Source organism: Pelecanus crispus, chromosome 10 (genome assembly GCF_030463565.1).
Source record: "Pelecanus crispus isolate bPelCri1 chromosome 10, bPelCri1.pri, whole genome shotgun sequence".
NCBI classification, from domain to species: Eukaryota; Metazoa; Chordata; class Aves; order Pelecaniformes; family Pelecanidae; genus Pelecanus; species Pelecanus crispus.
In genome coordinates, this window is record NC_134652.1 from 31248083 (window position 1) to 31267839 (window position 19757).

Consider the following 19757-nt stretch of genomic DNA (forward strand, 5'->3'; position numbering starts at 1 on the left):
AGAGACCAGAGACAGCCTGATTGAACCAGGGGTTCAGGGGATGTGAAGATGGAATGATCTTTTGCTACTTCCAACAGCACAAGAATGATGGGACACATGGTAAAATTAAATCGAGCTGTGTATATTCTGAAGTTCGTGGTTTGAGGACTGTTATTCATGTTTGCCTACTGAAACACATTATGGCTTACATAACAATACTGCAACAACGTAATAAATAACAGCTTAAGACATTTGGTTAGGATCTGAGTCCCCTTGGGCTTAAAGGGAACATACTTCAGTTAGGAACTCGTCACAGGCTTCGGCTCTTAGTCCATTTTCCATTTGATTTTTTACTTTCTCTTACTGTACCTTACACTCTTACCACTTATGGTGGGAGCAGAAAGCAGCAGAGCTGTTTCTTCATTCTGTTGGACAGCTACAAATTTTAATGTGCCTCTGTTTAGGTTTGTGTATTCCTTTTTCTGTGTATTTGATTACTGAAAGCTAGTGATGGGTAAAGCTGAGTATTATTACTTAGTGAGCATAAAGTTGCTTAGCAGTATTCAAGCCTCAAGAGGAATAGAGCCTCTGTCCTGAGCAGCAACCAAAGCTGTCCTCTACAGCCACACTGAAGAAATGCAAAGTAACAAAGTCATTGAAATATTTCAGACCTAGGGATGGTGCAAAACTTACAGATGTGCTTTGAAGTACATGCGACATATTTATATAGCCCAGTGTAGTGCTATAAATGGAGACCACAGCAGAGGCAGTACACTGCATTGATTACAGCGACATGAGAACAGGCTGTCCCACCCAAGAGGGGCCTCCTACAGCTCTCTAGGGCAAGATCTCACTTCAGATGGTTCCCTGTGCCACAGCGTGTTGCACTGAGTAGCTTTGAACTCCGGTTGCTCCCATCTGCTCAGAAATCCCACCTGGTTTCACTCTGCACCTCCAAACCTAAGGATGTACATAAAACCTGTCATTCATCTCCACCCTAAATACCTTAAACGAACGCTTCTCAACCAGTCAGGTCCATATCTGTCCCAGCCTAGGGGCTCCATCATACAAGAAGATATAAAGGCTCTTGACTGAGTGAAGAGAGGCAAACGAAGCATTTGAACAAACCGACTGGACTTAAACATCTCCTCAGTTCTGCTTCATAATGCCTTGGCTGCTGACTTCCTACCAAAGAGTGGAGAAAATGAGGTTGCTCATAGCTTAGTTATTGGATCATGGATAAGCTCACTCTCTCTGCAAAAAGAATTGAAACAAACAAAAAAGAGACAGAGATAAACATAAAAGTTTCCAGGATCTGGTCACCAAGACAAAAATCCTCTTCTAGCTATAACTAGTTCTCACTGCTAATTTATCCACATTGAGAAGAACTGGCTGATGACCACTAACAAGTGCCCCAGCAAGCATGCTGTGTTTCTTTCAGAAAAATGTCTGAAAGCAAACTGCAGTTCATCAAGAAGCCCAACACATGCTTCCAGTTAATTACACAGTTTATCCTTAGCACAGTGAGCCTTCACCGCAACAGCGCTGGCCCAGTGCCCTCTGGCACGGCTGGTTGTCCAGATCTTGCCAATTAATATCAGCTACCATCCTGATAAAGCGTATCACAACAAGGTCCCATATCTTGAGTAGGTTATGCTGAAGCATGCAAAATCCCATCATGTTTTCACACTCTGGAGAATCCCGGATGGCTAGAAACAGGATTTCTATTACCCTAACCAAAGTACAACCCAGGGGGTTGTACAGAGGCTGCAAAACACTCCCGTAAGGATAGTATCCCACCTACTATCCAAAGAAGAACCCCAGAAGAACAAAGAAGGAGAAACGTGTAACCCTTGGATGCATTCAGCAACTCGGCTTAAGCTGGAACAGCCAATCTGAACATCAGTGATTAATACCTGTCCTGTCACTAAAGATGAGAGTGGCTACAACCCACCCACTTTTAAAAATAATTAGATGGCACTTCAGGCTACTCCAGGTTAGCTATTGCAGCCCTTTGTTGGGGAGGCTTTGGACAATTGTTCCCAGTCTATCATCATACTACTCTGAATTGCATTACTGTAAAACAGTAAAGTAAGCTAGTTTTGTCACCAAGTGTTAGTGACAAGTACTTATCCTTCCTGTCACGTCTCACTTAAATTTCTGTTCATGTTTCACCTGTGAAGATGGCTAAGTGGAGACCCACACCTCAGCCTATGATATTGAGAGTTTGCATTTTGGAGTTAAAATGCAAAAATACTTGGTACCATCTGCCTTGTATACATATTCACACTTAAGAGATTATTCATCAGAAGATTACCATCAATGCTCTGTATGAGCTACCCTAGACAGGCTAACACAGTAAATACTCAGAAGGTGCTTTGTTATTGTCATGGTTTAGCCCCAGCCAGCAACTAAGCACCACGCAGCCACTCGCTCACTCCCCCTACCCCAATGGGATGGGGGAGAGAATTGGAGGAGTAAGAGTGATAAACACTCCTGGGTTGAGATAAGAACAGTTTAATAATTGAAATAAAGGAAAATAGTAATGATAATAATCACAATATAATAATGATGATGATGATGATAATAATAATAATAATATACAAAGCAAGTGATGCACAATGCAATTGCTCACCACCCACCGACTGATACGATACCCAGACAGTTCCTGAGCAGCGATCGCTGCTCCCCAGCCAACCCCCCCCCCCCCCCCCCCCCAGTTTCTATACTGAGCATGACGTCATATGGTATGGAATAGCCCTTTGGGCAGTTTGGATCAACTATTCTGGCTGTGCCCCCTCCCAGCTTCTTGTGCACCTGGCAGAGCATGGGGAGCTGAAAAGTCCTTGACTAGCATAAGCAGTACTTAGCAACAACTAAAAACATCAGCGTGTTATCAACATTCTTCTCCTACTAAATCCAAAACACAGCACTGTGCCTGCTACTAGGAAGAAAATTAACTCTATCCCAGCTGAAACCAGGACAGTTATGAAAACAGGCATTCCACGTTCTGCAGAGAGAAAGGGAGCATTAAGATTATGTAAAATAATAAGAATCTTTAAATGATGAACAGATATGCTCACACATCTATTTTAGGTGTTGTTTGGAAATTTGCTAATGTAAGTTAATCTGTTGTGTATTATTAAAAGACAAAAGGATCCAATAATAACAGCAACAGAAAGCACAAAAATTCTAAGCAGATCTCAATAAGATGCAAGTTTGAATGATTATGAATGCAATTAAAATTGTACCTGCAATACCTAAGAATTATTTTATTAACACTTTAAGACCCTTGGATTTCCACAGGCAGGATTTTTTCCTCTGTGAGCCATGTACCGAAATTTTTCAAAGCAGATTTTGTTCAGAATGCAACATGAGATCATAGTACTGTCAGAAGAGGAGAGCTGGGGCTGAGTAAAGGCGCTGTGCTGGGATACAGATTTTCCCTGTTTCAGAAGAAGCAGGAGATGAGCCCAGGGCTCCATCTCCTGCACATTGGTTAGAGATGACGACTCTGAAAAACACCAGAGAGACGAGGCAAACGCAGCTGAAACAAGCTGCTACCTCCTCTGAGACCCTGGCCCACAGAAATTGTCAATGCAACTAAGAATTTACACCTAAATGCTGATTTCACATTGAGAAGTATTTCAGATGCAGATTCAATTACCTGCTTTAAAGGAATCTAATTGTCATTAGCCTGTTTAAAATTAATATAAACTAATTAAACGCTGTTTAGAAATATGCTTTAGAGGACAATACTTAATTCAGTAGGTCTCTAATGGTAGAAAATGTGCTTCCTTTCAATAACAATTTGTTCTTGAGAATCTGAAAAGTAATTGTGCAGTTATAACGCAAGGTCTAATATCCTAATACAGTGCTATCATAAGTCAAGTTTTAAAAAGAATTATTTCTAACTGGTAGTACAAGAATGTGACTGTAGGGAGACAAATATTTGTGACCTACAAACACATATACCTTATTTTTTAAGAAAGGACTGAAATGGTGAGACCAATAGTTCACTTCCATATAAAAACCAGTGAAGAAAATTATATAATTAGAAGCAAACTTTAGAGCAAACTTTCAAGTCCTAACAGCAAGAGTGCTAAACTTTCAATGTGCTTTAGATCTTGACAGTGAAAACAAACTGTATTTTGGCAGACAACAGTTGGAGGCTCTAATTGCTGGAAAAGTCACTATTTGAATTTTCTTGGTGAGCAGTGAGATAACAGATTTTTTCCCTCATGGTGTTCAATGATTTGCATCCACTGCCCCAAGATTTGTTCCGCTGAACTACACAAGGAGGTGCTATGGCAGCATTCTTGACTTCTCTCTCCGTAAGCTGACCTATCATTCAAATACAGGCAGTTTTGCAAGCAAATTATATCACATTAGATGAGAGGTCGTTGTGCTGAAAAGCAGCTGTACAAGCAGAAGCTTAAGGATGCTGTTGACTACAGATGGGGCAGGAAAAATGCCATCAAACAAACAGAGGGAAGACAAAAATCAATGCTTTGATGTCAGCTCTTTCACTACTGAACCAGAGTCAGCTCAAACCTCAAAGCTGATCGGCACTCTGCAGTTATGCTTCTGGCCCAGCAATGCATTGAGTGGCAGCATGTCCTAGGTATCACATTGACCGGCACCTCTGATGTATGGATCACATGCTGTACTTCCCAGAGGGCTCTGCAGCCGTTCCTTCACTGGGAAGGTTTCAGCTTTCTTGAAAGAGCTAACAAAGAAAAATCTTAATGGAGACAAGACAGTGGGCTGATGAGTTAGCTCTTTATCTACAAAAAGACTACATATTGAGATACTTGGCACAGACATGCAATATATCCAGCTCCTGGACGATAGTCCCCGAGCCTGAGTTTGGTATATAAGCTCTCCCCCAATAATGGGATCCACACATAAGGTAAGGAAAAGCATCTTGAACAGACTATAAATCTGAAAAGAGGTTTTTGTGTTTCATAACCTGCCTGCTTGGCCTTTGGCACCACACTGAGCCACTTCCCTGCAGCCCATTTTCAGCAAGGATTCAAAACCTGGGACCAGGCAACTTGAAGTCTGTCTTTTCATATAGTGAGCAAGAAATCACTGTTATGGCCAAAAGAGATGCTTTTATGCAATAGTATTCATCTGGGAGCAGAAGGATTCAAATCCATTTGTCCTTAACCTGACAGCAGTCAAACACGCATCTTCTGTCACCCAGGAGAGCCACCAGGCTGTTGTGAAAGTCTTCCATTTCCCTATTGACACTATACCCTTGCAGAAAAAAAATACAAGGTTTTGCCAACTGAAGGAGTAGAATACGAGAACAAACAATTTGGAATTGGTTTGATTTGACTAGAAGGGAAGAAATCTGGATCGTGATGCTTGCTTCCAGGACAAAAATGCAAAGGCTCATGTGTTGCTAATGAACACTTGAATTTCTCCAAGGTACTTGTGAGGGTGATTAAAATATGACAAATTACACCTCCTATGGAATTAGCACATAACATATTCTATGGACTAAAAACTAGGCCACTGACAGATCTTAAAATACAGTTGGTAGGCAGATACCACTGACATTTTTAAGCCAGAGAGACTTTTTCTTGATCCAAATTTTTTTGCTTCTCTATGCTACAGTCAGATATTTAGGTGACATAAAAATCTGTGGAGTAGTAAACTAAGAGATAGATGGATTATCATTACAGGATGACCTCAGCCACCGGGGTAAATAGTTGTAACCTGACAAAATGTATTTTGGTAAGACCAAGCGTTTGAGATCCAAGAATGGCAGTTGCTTATATTTACACGATGGAAGACTTCGCTTTGAAAAACAGAGCTCAGAAAAGGATTTAGGGGTCATTATAGATAATCGCCTCAATGTAAGCTGTCTGGGCAATGCTGTAGCAAAAAGCACTAATGAGATTCTTGAATATAGGGGGGGAAAAAAAGGAGTATGAAGCAGAAATAATGAAGGATTCCAGCATCTCTGGGAAGCACTGCCAAGACCCCTACTAGGTAACTGAATCCTGTCCTGGTGTCTGCATTTTAAAGAGGATTTGAAGACATTGGACAGAGTTCAAGTGAGTGTCACAAATGAATTCTCTGGCTTTAACAAAAAAGCCCAAGCCTTCTGATGTGACAGGTAAGGAGCTCAACATATTCAGCTCACTGAAGAGAAAGCATAGACATACCTTCATCACACTGTGTAGGTAATTGCACTAGGAGAAGGTATACGTGAGGAGCTTTCCAATCTGGCTGGAAAAGATCCAATGAATAAAAGTTGAAGCTAGATAAATTCAACCTTGAAATAAGGGAAAATTTCCCAGCGGTAAAGTAATGAAAGACAGGAACAGCTCATCAGGGGAACTAGTGAAACCACCATCACTTGCAGCCTTTTAGACAAAGACAGATAGCTCTGAAGATACACCTTTAGCCCAGTTTCAGACTAGATGATTAGGGTTGTCCTTCCTGGCTCTGTAAGCTGTGAATCCTTAGTTCCCCTATGCATACCTTTATTTCCTCAGCCCTTGGTGAAACAGGATTGCCTACACTGTACTCAGTGTGCTTGCGATGTTTCTGTGATGGCTCGAATGATGCTACAGGGTTTATGACTGGCAAGGATGCAGAGTTAGCTTTGTGGGGCCATGCTGGCCTCAGGGTCAGGCAGAAGGGGTGATAGAGGGAAAGTGTTCCTGAAATGCATGAGACTGGAAGCACAGAGAGGCATCGGGTGGATGAACCATTGCTCCTTCTCAACAAGAAAAAAATCTCCTTTCCTCTACACCTTGCTTGTTCTAACAGATGCATCTATGTAGCAGTCCCAGAAACAGCTATGTGTAGTGACAGACATCCCACAGCAACTTTAAACAAATTAGCCTGCCATACATGGGAGGTCAGGCTAAATGATCTCCTAGTCCCTGAAGTAGTTTCTTTTTCTTGTATTACCCCAAGTATGTTTTCTCTTCCTTTCGCAGGTCACTGGAGCAGAAGTATAAAGAGGGAAGAAAAAGTACTCACTTGGAATGAGGTTTTAACCTGGTGTCCCCTGGGAGTAACTGAGTGAATGCAGTGACTTCCAAACTACATGAAGGTAAGCAAGACAAGATGAAACCCTGTCAATTGAGCAAAATTGCTTGTCTCTGAACTCCAGCTTCCTCCCACTTTTATGTCCTGTTCTGATACAGGCAGGCAGCCCTGACAATCAACTAGGATTTTGATGGCAGGCGTTTGAGAGATCGTGATCCATTCCTAAGGTACGAATGAGCAATTGCCACAGCAGCAGGGTGGCCATTAGCAACTCTATTTTGGCATATAAGGGGGGGGGGGGGGGGGGGGGGGGGAAGCAATATGGTATCTAGGACAGGACTTAAAAACAAACAAAAAAGCACATTAAGTGTAAAACTTTGTTCTTGAACAGCAGCGGAGAGTGCTCAACCCTTGTGAAGCTAAGAAAGCTTTCCTCCTCTACATGCAGCCCAAAACTATTTTGAAATGTTTCACTGCTTTCTTCAAACTCAGCCACAGAGCAGTTAGAAAGTGGAATTAGAAAGTGACCATCACAGCCGTGGTCAGATCTGATCCCAATGTGCTTGCTGAAGGGAGTCACACTAGCCAGCTTCACTTGTCTAAAAAGTTAGGAGGCACCACGTCTTTCATGGTCCCTCTGCTCATTCAGAGGCAGGGTCCTCCAGAGGACTGCTCATCCCGCCCTCAGATGAACACGTGCAGTGCAACAACGCACCCTCCCAGAGCGGTACTGCCATGGCCCTATTTCCACCCAGCCACTGTGGCCTGCACTTGGCACTACCCAGCTACGCTGCAGGCTGCGACAGGCACGCAAGCCAACTGCGCACTGGAGGCGTTGCAGACACGCAGACACACTCTGCTCTCCCCATCTGTCTATCCCACAGCAGGCACCAGCCCCTCCACCACTATCACCTAAAGATGGCATTTGAAATTAAAGGTATATAGCAGCCATACTTAGAAATGCAACACATGAAGCAGCAATGAGTTTAGACCAGAAACATCAGTGGAAAAACCCAAGGTTCTTGACTCCAGTGAAAACCCACTCAGCAGCTGAAATTAGAAACATTAATCCCATGGCATTGCCCATAGTTAAAGGCTCCATCTACCAGCAAACAGCTGTGTAACTACTGCTGGCTGAACCTCAGTGCTTTGAAATGGGATTAGGATGAAACGAAAGGAAAAGCAAGTAACACAAGCATCGGTAGGATAAGCAATACCTTAGTGTGGCTTGTATTGTACTGACCAAATAATAAAACTGGTTTATTGGTGTCCTTTTGCAGTTCTTCTTTCTGAGAATGCATTACCAGCAGAAATGAGAGAATTGCAAACAAAACAATAGAATTCAGGACTAGAAGCATGTCAGCATCCTATTACCCAACAGTCTATGCTTAGATCCTGCATTGAGCATTTAACTTCTTTTTGCTATAACATTTCAGAGTCCTGAGCTTGCCATTGAAGTCTGTTCCATTGACTTACCACCACAAGAAGAACACTGTGCCTCAGACAGGATATACAAATAAAGAATTATCCAAAGAGATGGCAATCTCTCCTTGGGTGTCTTTAAATGGTGCATATTGTTTTCCTGGCTGAAAACTATTTGTAGATATGGACAAACAACAGGATAGCAACAGGAAAGAGTCATCCTGTGAGGAAGGTGCCATATGGTACACAAATCCCATTAAGAGGGTTTAATTGTTATTTTAAAGCCTACAGACAAGCAGGAATAAAAGGGAGCCCAGTTCAGATACTCTCCAGATGCCTATTTTGCTTACATTTTGGTCACGCTGAGAATGCAAGATCCATCCCTCCTCCTGCTGGCAGACATTAAATATGACTGAAAGAAGGTGGAATAACTCCCAGTTACTGGAAGCAAACACCAGCAAGCCAGTGCCGTGCATTACCTCTCACCGAGTCAGCAGGCTCCTGCAGTGTTCACGTGCTAGCAGCCTGTCCTTTCTCAGTTGCACTGACAACTCAGAGAAGTTGGCTCATGTATAATGCAGTGATGGGATTTTCCCAGTTTAAAATCGGTTTGCGTCTCTTTTCAGAAGTAACCCACCCTCCTGACAGAGCCATAAGGCCAAGGCTGCAAAGAGCATTACTATTCACACACCTATTTCTTCTTTTTTTTTTCCTCCAGGTGATGGAAAAGAAATGAACTGGGAGGTCTTTTCAGGCGAGGTGACTGTACTGTGAGCAAGGGGTAGTACAGGAGCTGCAATCTGCATTGGTTCCTCCCATCCCAGGCTGGGCTTTCTTGTCACAGTCATGTTGGAAGTAACATGGAAGAGGAGCTGGTTAAGTACTGGCTCCAGAAATCAAAAATAATGGCACGGAGGTGGCCTGTCAAACTTCAAGCAGCGGAAAAAAACTGACCTCTGAAAATGCACCCTGGCTATTCCATCAAGGATATAACTGAACTGTCTAGTTTGATTTTATTAAATTGGTGTATGGAAATAGTACATGCTTTAGAATCACAGGCTTTGGTTAAAGCTCCGATTGCAAGGTTTTAAGCAGGTCTGAGGCCCAATTAAAAAAATTAAGTCCACAAAATTTAATCCATCTTTACCTTTTTGCTTCAACGTGACTCTTGTTAGCTCCCTAAAATTAGATATTTAATCTCAGATTGGCACCCCATTCTCTGCCACTCAAGTATCACAAACCGTGAGAAGATTATGGCCACTTATGTAGTATCTATTTTCCTATAATCCTTTTAGCACCATAAATGCTAAATATAGCATCCAGTTTAAATTAGCTTTAACCTCAAGTTGACTCCAGTTAATTATGCAGGAACAGGCATTTAAAACAAAACAAAACAAAAAAAAGCTAGAAATATTCCCACACTTAGGAAAAAAAGGTCTTAAGCTTGTCAGTGCATATAAACAGATCACCCCAACAGTAGTGAATTCTATAACAGCTTTTCGGAAACCTAGGACTTGTGAGCTATGGGTCTGCCACACAGAGGTAGATTGGTTACCGTACTCACCCATACAAACAGCTATCCCAAGAAGAAGAAGAAACTGGGGCTGCTCATGCAGCTCCTTTACTCTGGCTATATTTGCAAATGGCTAACACTGAACATCAAAGCATTATTGTGAATCAAACTCCCACTAGTTTTTCCAGGACAGCCCTTTGTAGGCCCCATGAGACCTTCACAAGGAAAACTAATTTATCCCTTAACTAGGGGAGGACCATCAATCACTAAATCATCATAAGTCACTAGTGAAAAGAGCTAGAACAAGCTCAAAACCTAGAACAGGAATGACTTCAGTAAAACACCTGCAGGGAACTCTGCCTTTCACTTAGCAATTGCTTCAGGAAGAAACATGTCCTCAGCAGCAAAGCAGGGGTTTCAGGAAGGCTGCCAGAGAGCAGGGTTCTCCCACATTGGGGCAGGGACCCCCATAACTGGCCCCAGGGAGTCAGTGCCAGCTCCTGCTGACTGCAGCCAGCTTTACAGCTGGGCTACACCCAGACTGCCAGGGCCAGAGCTCAGTCCATGGATTTTAACTTAGATGTTTATAGCTTACATACTTACTTGTTTACCTATATGTTCTGTTTCTGCCTCTGGAACACCACTTACTCCGGACCAACTATGCTTTTTCATCAGCCAGTTTGCCTGAGGAGCTAACAGCAAATGAATCCCAGTAACCCAATCATCCTGAAGGAAACACCCAGCAGGTGCCACACTCTTAAAGTCACAGCTTCATCTCAAAACTTAGTACTGGATTTAATAAGGCTGCAAGTTTCTCCATGTCTTACCTTTGCCCTTTTCAGACACCACATGGAGAGAAGGGAAGTCCACCCTCGGCAAGCCTGGCATTTTCTCATACTCCAGGGAGAGAACGACTGCCAAACCCTACCCTGGCACAGGAAATGTCATAGAAATGCAAATTAAAATATATCTGATTGTGTCTGCCTGTCCATTTTGCTTCAGCTTGTTAGGAACAATTAAACAGATGCCTAAAGCTGAGCAGTAAAATGAGTACCCAGGAGCTCTTCTCACAGAGTTTTCCTCCTTCACTTGGAGGACTGCCACGCACACAGATTGTGGTATTCTCAAATGTTCATTACTGAGATACACTCATCTGTTAAATACAGATTGAAAGGAGAGGATAGCTAGAGCTGGTCAAAGGAGAAATAATGAATCAGAAAATGTCCTTGTGAACTGCCATGACCACTACTGAGACATTTTGTGAGCTTCTGTTTAAAAAGCTATGAAATCCCAGCAAAATAAACAAACACGCTGAAAAAATGGTATTAGGGTTCTGCATCAAAAGCAGAATCAAACTGGCTGTAAGCATGAAAACCAGAGCCCATAGTAACAGGCACGACCCTCATGCTGCTTCCAGAATGTTTTTCCTTAAGAAGCATCAAATTTCTTTTGTTTTCTGGACAAGGTGTATAGTAGAAGAGTAAACAAAATGTTTTCAACTACTCCTAGATACAAAAACAAGGAGCAATAAGATAGTAAACAATACAGAAAATATCAGGAGGAAATATAAGCTTCAGGTATTTATTTTGAGCCTCCTGAAGCCAGACAGAGCACCTGGTGGACCCCAGCAAGAGTATTGCTGCCTGAGGGGCACTCGAGCTCACTGAGAGACAAGGAAAGAAGCAGCACCATAGAGAGGAGGGGGGATACAAAGATGAAGGACAAGGACACAGTGGTAGAATCACACGTTTAGAGGAGAAATTTCTCCAGTTTCCCCATATTTCAATTTGCAAACGTATTCAACTCTTGACTTCAGCAACCACTTTGACTCGGATCAAATCCCCTACAGTAGGTGGTGGGCAAACATCCCAAGTAGGTTACACACTTTAGAAAAAGAAGTCATCTGAGTTCCATGAACTAGACCCTTTGGAATAAAGTGTTTCTGTTTACTTTCCTTCTGCAGAATTTTTAAAACTTGCTCGCTGATACCTTTAAAGAGATTAGCAAGTTAAGCAATATACCTATGCTCTCATTTCCTCATGAAATACAGGTTAGTTTAATCTTCTTAGGCTTTGCAATGATACTATAGGGAATAGCTATAGTATAAAATAGCATGTCACCGCAGATGAAAGGGGCTGCAAAGGTTTTGCTCTCCTCTTTAAAAAAAAAAAAAGCAAAAACAAAAAACCACAGACTTCATCATAACTACAGTTTCTGTAATTTGCTTAAGGGACATCTAAAGGCAATTCCACTCTCAAAAAAAAAAAAAAAAAAAAAAAAAAAGAAAGAAAGCCCAATCTTTGAAATCAGAGGAAAGAGATTAATGTTGTTATGCAAGTGGGGACACTCCCTGTAATAGCGAAGAGTCAGCATGTATTTTTTCCAGGTTAAGAAAACAATACAGCCACTATGCATGTGACAGTGACAGGAATCGCTTGCTGTAGCAAGCCAGTCAGAGGGGTCACGGGTTGCAGAGGGCAGTCGTGATGACCGAGGAGCAGCAGTGACACCCCATAAGCTACATCCATGTCTACCCAGGGGAAGCCCCCAAGCTGTGCCGGCGTAATGGCACACACTGCTCCGTGCTGGCTCCGTACTGTACTTCCTTGATATTGCAGCCTCTGAGAAAAACGACTCATTACTGGTTTATCGCAGTTTGCTACCTGCCAACTATTTGTGAGGGACATACTAAATAATTAACACTGACCAGAATTGGTGTGCAAGTGAAAACTCTTCTCCCTCCCAGCTCAAATTCTCTTTGTCTGGTCCTGTGTTACCATTACCAGAGAATACTGAATTGGCAAATTTCCACCGTAGGAACAAAATAAGTGCTCTTGTGCTGAGTCACCACATCCTGCGCCCTCAGCCAGGAAAGCTGCACAGCTGGCACACACCTGAGGTTGCTCTATGGCATTTCCCGTCACTGGAGCAGCCTTAGTGGGCCCCAAGGAAACCTCAGTCAACCTTTTTTTCTTAGAGAGTTCCTGTCATAAAGTCTTCAGAAAGGGGAGTGCAATGAGAAAAATATTTCTTCAATACTGCTCTAAAATTTTAGGCTTAGCCAATGCCTGGGCACTTCCCAATGTTCTTTATTTTCTTTTTTTCTTTTTTTTTTTGCCATGGAATGAATGGGGATGGACCAATTTCACCCTAGCTTTCTTCTCACCCTCCCCCCAAGACAGCACTGAAATCAAACTGATAGCACATTGCTTTTATCGGTAATGAAACAACTGATCTACGCTTGAGTAGTACGTAACTTGTCTAATTTCTGCAGGGGGCTGCCTGGTGCCGCTGGTGGCTCACCACCTCACACCTCTTCAGGGTGTCTTTTCCAGGGGCCTGGGTGTAGCTGCCAGGAGGGCTGGGGAGGCACATTCTGACTACAACCAACCATGAAGAGCACAAAAAACATGCACACAGTTTATCCAGATTACTCTTGTTGAACCCAATCTACTAACCCATCAGTGCTCCTGAGCGAAGAATCAGTGGCAGGAACATACATGGCAGAAGCCTAAGGATGTGCAGCCATTTGATCTGCTCAGCCTGATCAACAGCAGTGCTGTGCCAATGTCACAGCTGGTTAAAAAAAAAAAAAAAAAAAAAAAAAAATCACTTGGCATCTCTCGGGTTTATTTTTTCTGAAAAGTCAACATTCCTACCATATTATTGTTTCTCTCTCATTACAGTAAGGTGACTCAGAGCCCACAGCCTCCACTCACCCGGCACATGCATAGAGAGCTCCAGGGTGCATATTCAGATGTAACCGGCCAAAGACGTTAGCAAGACCTTTCCCACAGCCCACCAGGAGAGGTTTACAACACCCAGTGAAAGGATTTGGGACTAGTATCCACATGCCACAGCAGAGACGGACACTTCTCCCAAGGACTGCAGGGCACCTGACTGCCCATGCTGCTGTTTGTGACCATCGCTGTTTATTTAGCACTACCGCCTGAGCATCATTGGCCAATGATGCCAAGAGAAAAGCCCTTCTCTCCTACCATAGCATCTCTGGAGGGGAAAGGCATTGACAGCTTCTCCTGCTCTTAGTTTTCCACGCTGTCCCTCACTCCAGAAGCACACTCACGGAGGGAGGCAAGCCAAAGACAGGGAGCTCCACCCACGCAGCTATTCTCAACTCCCAGGGTACCTTCCTTCCCTAGAAGCAAGAACCATCCTTCCAGTCCTGAAGATACATTAAATCTCCCAGAGATCTCTTTGACCAGGGAAACCACTTCCAAGTAATGATAAAATAAAGATCATTTCCCCAATAGACTGTTTCTAGTAAGAGCAAAGTGCTGGAGAGAGGACAGTCCCTGCATCACTTGCTGAGGGGAAGGATCAGGTGTCCTGAGCATCCATAAGTCCATTTAATACAGTGACCTGTCTCCATTTACTGAATTGATTTAGCGTATGAATGTTTAGTCTACTGAGTGTATTTAAACTAATGGCTGCTAAAGCAGCTTATGTGACTTTTTAATCTAGCTTTTCCATGCAGTCATTTGTGGAATGACTGTTTGAAAGGGAAACAGACAAGAAATTGGGGCAAGACTTCTACCAACAGACACTAAATGGTGTGATGTGGCCACAGCACATGCAATTACACAGGCGGATTTGTGGCTTGTTCATTCCCCACAGCTGAGCATTTCTGCAGGCCGCTTGACCAGAGGCACACGCACACTCCCTGTGAGCAGATCTCGGACAAGCCCCGAACAGGCTGCACCTTACAAAACTCATTTCATCCTCTGAAGCAGAAAGTACAAATTCCCCTACCAGCCCAATTCCTCAGCGAGAAAGGGGACACGTCCCATTGAGAGGGGAGGCCCAGCCAGGCGGCTCATTCCCCTGTGCTCCCTCTCAAGGGTTTTGACTACCATTAAGCGCTGAGGCAAAAGGAGCATTGGTCACTGAAGGACAGTGTCAAGAGCCTGCTGCAATGTGCAGATTACCTCATTTATTGAGCAGGTGTAATATTCTGTGTCACTGTGTGGTGGAAATCTCTTTGTGCCATTTGGCCTTAGAGAAAATAATGTTGATCTCTTACAAACACGAAGATCTGTTGATCTGTTATTAAATATATCTGTACCATACTATTTTCCTTTTCAAGGTCTTCCATACCTTTCTATAGCAATTAAGCATGCCACACCAAAAATCAAATCAATGCAAAACCATATTTACCGTCAATGTGTCACGCAACTCATGTTGTTTCAGCATACAATAGAAAAAGCTAATCAAAGGACAGTAAACAGTCTTTGCAACAGTAATCATGAGATTTACTTCTCCTAATGCGTTGCACGTGACATTCTGATGACTTCCCCAGCTTGCACGCTGCAGGCTCACCTACCCACCATGCTGCAGAACTGCAGACAACACAGGACCACATCTAGGTATCATATGTAACCCATAACTCCTTCGCAGGTCTTCCGCTAGGCATTGCCACTGCTGGTTTAAATATGATCAATAAATTGACATAAAGTTAATTTTAAAAACAAGCACTGTCTAAGCCTCCTGTTCTGATACTGATATATCCTTACCAACAGTGGTACAGACACCGCTTCAAAATTAGAGACAAAAAACCCAGTCCAAGACGTTTTCCTCTGAGGGACTGGCGGTGCCCATCAAACCTCCACCTGCACATGCCCCCACAGAGCCAGGAGACGGTGCTGCTCTCGCAGTCACAGATCCCCCCATGACTGTCCCGCTGCACTTACAACAGCCAAGCAGCACAGTTTGAGAGCCCCTGCTCAGAGCAGGGAGTTGGTGATCTGAGATATAAATATAGGAAAATGAGCCAGGAAGGGATACATTACACAAACACAATTATGGTTCCTGGGTAATAAACACTGTCTTCAGTTTCCTGAAGAAAACACTATTCCACCGGTGTGACTCCAAAGGTGAAGAGTCAGTTCCCATCACCTGTCACAGCAGGAAAAGAAAAAAATCACCTTTGGGTAATCTCATCCTGGGGATAATCAAGTTAGCTCCGCCTAGCAGACACTGCAGATCTGAGAAGCAGGAGGAGCAGATGCAGCATGGTGTGGCCAGCCCAGCTCTTTACAAAGCCACCTTCGCTCCTGGGTGGCTGGAGCCATGCTCAGGGCAGGGGTCTCCACTTTTCTGGGCATCCCTCCTTCCCACAGCAGTGGCAGCATCTGACTGTTGCTGCAGCTTCCAAAACTACAGAAGGAGATGGAATGATCTACTTAAACCACAAGATCCACCTGGCAGTGGATTTCTGAGTGATTATCACATACCTCAGGTTGTCTCTGGACATTAATCACCCAAGAAGTGTGATAATCTCCAAAATACACGCCCTATTGTGGCTTATCAGTGGCAGAAAATGACAGTGATGCATAAAAGACGAGTTGTGCTTTCCCCAGGCACTTGGATCTGGCATGGATCCCGGGAGCCACCTCATGCCCTCCGCTGGGCCAAGCACAGAAATCAGCTCTCCTCCTCTGCCACTGCCAGCTCAAAGGTACACCACAAGGTCATCTCCAAACACAGTGCATCAAAGATTTGCTGACTAGATACTTGCATGCACAGCTGGGAGATGGAAAGGTCATTCAGTGCTGTGCCTCCTCTCAAAAAATAACATTATGTGGAAGAAAGCTGCTGAATATAGATCATCAGTCCAAGACTGACAGCACAAAGTGGCAGAAAGCCCAGCAATGAGAAGGAAAAGCCACAGGCCTCTGTGATAACTATTTCTTCACTTTTAGAAATTGCTTTGATGAGCTCTCAACAGGGGGTATCTGCCATTTCCTCCAGTCTTTGCTGAAGCTTTAGTAGAGGCGTGGGCTGTTTCTCTTGGATTTTGAATCAGAGGAGCAGACTACACGATTTCCTGGAGAAATCAGGGTGTCCTCTCTCAGCATCCATCCAGACTGTGTGAAAAGGGAGATTGGATAACTAAGAACAGAACAAAAGGGGTTTTTAAGTTCAAAGATGGCACCAGAAAGATGCCTGAAAACAGAGAAAATATTCTTTGCAAGAAGGCCAAGATACAGAGGTGCATCTCAGACTGTAGTTACAAAATAGTTGAAAAGTCTAAAGCCCTCGCTGGCCCCTCCATTCGGCTGCTTGTCTAAGGAGCCCAGCCACAGCTCAGCTTCTGGTTTATTTTAGACTTACAGGACAGAGCTGTCCATAACAAGTCAGAGGGAGGGAGGTTCATTGCCAGGTCTCTTCAGGCCAATGGCCACTGGCAGCACACCTCACTGCAGCTTAATCTGCTCTAAGCAGCCCAGACAGAGCAGCTGCCATTTGCTTTGTGCTCTTGCATAAATGCTGCAGATTTTACCGTGAAATCTGTATTTGACAAACTGGAAGCAAATAAAGACAGCTGATGATACCCAAGCATCTGAGCAGATTGCCCTTAATAGAAACAAACTCTGCCAGAAAGAAGTTTGTTTCCCTAAGAAACTTACATTTTTAAGATTCATATATTTGTTTGCTGTTCACCAAACACATCACTTGTACAACATTCATCTCCTACATTGTGACACATCTTCACTGACATTGTCTTAATGTATTACTGATGTTACAATAAAAAGAAAAATAAAAAGACAGTGTCACAACCAAATTAATATCTCCATTGGTCATAAAACACAGTGTACCCATCCTCAGAGAGAGGAAACCTTTACGATGATCCTCAGGAATGTTTAGAGAATACAAAACTAGGACTTCCTCATACAAAACTGCTGTTGAAGCCAACAACTTTAAGGTAATTCCTATGTGAAGTAGTAGTTGCTAAATGTTCTATCAAGCACAAAGATACCCACATTTGTCAAGGAATGCGTTACATTTTACGACAAAAATGCTGTCTTGTAATTCTTAATTCCTTTCAAATAACTCTACCACTAAATACCATTACCCTATACAGGGTCTAGTGAAAATATGTGACGTTTATTAACAAATTTTCTAAACATATACAACTGCCATCAGAGTCTCAGAGCCATGAAATCAGAGATTTGATGTTTCTGTGCAGAACATGGTGTCAGCATACAGCAGCCAAGAACAACACTTGTTAAAGCAGCAAAGCAGTGCTTATACAGGTAAGTGATGGAGAAAAAAGTTTATACATCAAACACTCTAAGATGCAAGAGGAAATATTAAATAAGTGAGCTCTGTCGACCTGAAGGTGGAATTAATTTATTGGTATGCCCCAATAACTAAGTTTCTTCTCACTTCAGAAAAGCCAGTCTTTTTTACATGCAAAAGGTGGCGTCAGATCTTTGCACTAAGGAATGAAAAAGCAGCAGTTGCTCCAAATATGAAAATAAAATACGTTTTCACACCAAAAGGACATGCAGAAATGCTGTGCTATCAGTAACAATAAAATAATATCTAGTAAATGGAAGCGAGTTACAGTAAATAGAAGGAACCCCATTCCCTGCTGTGCTGCATCTCCTGTAGCAACTGGCATATATGAAACGAAATTCTATCAGGTAACGCTTCTCCATCTGCTTACACTCTGCTGCTTCTACGCTGTCTTTTTCCCTTTGCTGTCAAAGACTTCCCTAAATGCTAGGCAGTAGCTAACCAGATCTGGGGCTGAGATGCAACAGGAAAAGGCTTTCCCCCCCTCCCCAAACCAGACGGTGCCTTTGCACCCCCTGCTGGGGACCGGCTCGCGAGCAAGCCGCCGCCGCCGCCGCCGCCGGGCTCTCCCTCCCCATCGCCTGCACCCAGCCGCCAACCACCCCCTCGCCTCTTCAACGTCGTCTTCCTTTTTACCCCCGGATATCAATTCGATTCTAGCCATAATCTCTACTGACTTTAGTTGCAGTTAGTGAAAAGTTTACACATAGGATTAACAAAAAATAAGGGAAATGAAAATTCCTTGTTTTATGATGACGTTCTTACAAGGTCACTCAATTCTTTGCTTTTTGTAAGGAAGGATACCTCTTGTGCTGGGTAGAAAGGCCATTTTAATACCAAGCAAACCTTAAGTAGCAACGTATCATTAAATAACATGTTGGAAGGACAAACATTTACTAGCTACTGAAAAACGGGCCTTTGCTGTTGACACACAGAAAACACTGTGGCAGATTTTCTGTAGCAAGGCTGGTGAGCCCTCTTCTGTAACTTTGACTCTCTTTAAGGTCAGCAGCAGATCACAGTATGATGATTTTATCCTTATCCGTATTTTTTATTAATTTAAATAGTAATCCGAGGAAGAATGTTCATGTGTCTTGGTAGAAAATATGTTAAAATAAAAGTATTCAAGAAAGCTACTAAGTAAGATTTGGTTATTCCAGTTTATCAAATAAAGATAGCAATAAACCCATTTTTAAAAAGCATCTCTGCTGTTATATTTATAACCAGAAGGTGGCATTAAATTGCCACAAATCTGCTCCAAGTGTCCTTAACTGCTGCCTGCCAGAGCCTAGCAGGGAAGAGTCCTGGGCACGTCACACAGCTACAAATACTGTCATTTAAGCTACCACTTGGGTAAACTCCCTGGAATTAGAACAATATAGCCAATAACTAACTCATGCTACACTTGCAACAAAAATTCTTTGTTTCTTCCCTCCTGTCTGTTCCCCCCAAGCAACTGGCCTCTGGCAGATCTACCCTGGCTTTTCTGGAAGACCACTGAAACTACAGGACTCAGAAGGACCCCACGTCCCTTGGTGTGTGCAACGCGTGCAATACTGTCTCAGGTCAGCAGTGGAGAAGAACCTCAAAAACTCAGGGGAGGTTCAGAGGAACAGGTTCCCATGATCCTTACCACTACTCACATCATCTCCAATAAAAAGGTCACACTATGGAAATTGGGGATTTGGCTGGATCCTCTGTTTGTTTCCAGCAAGTCTGAAAGCCACGC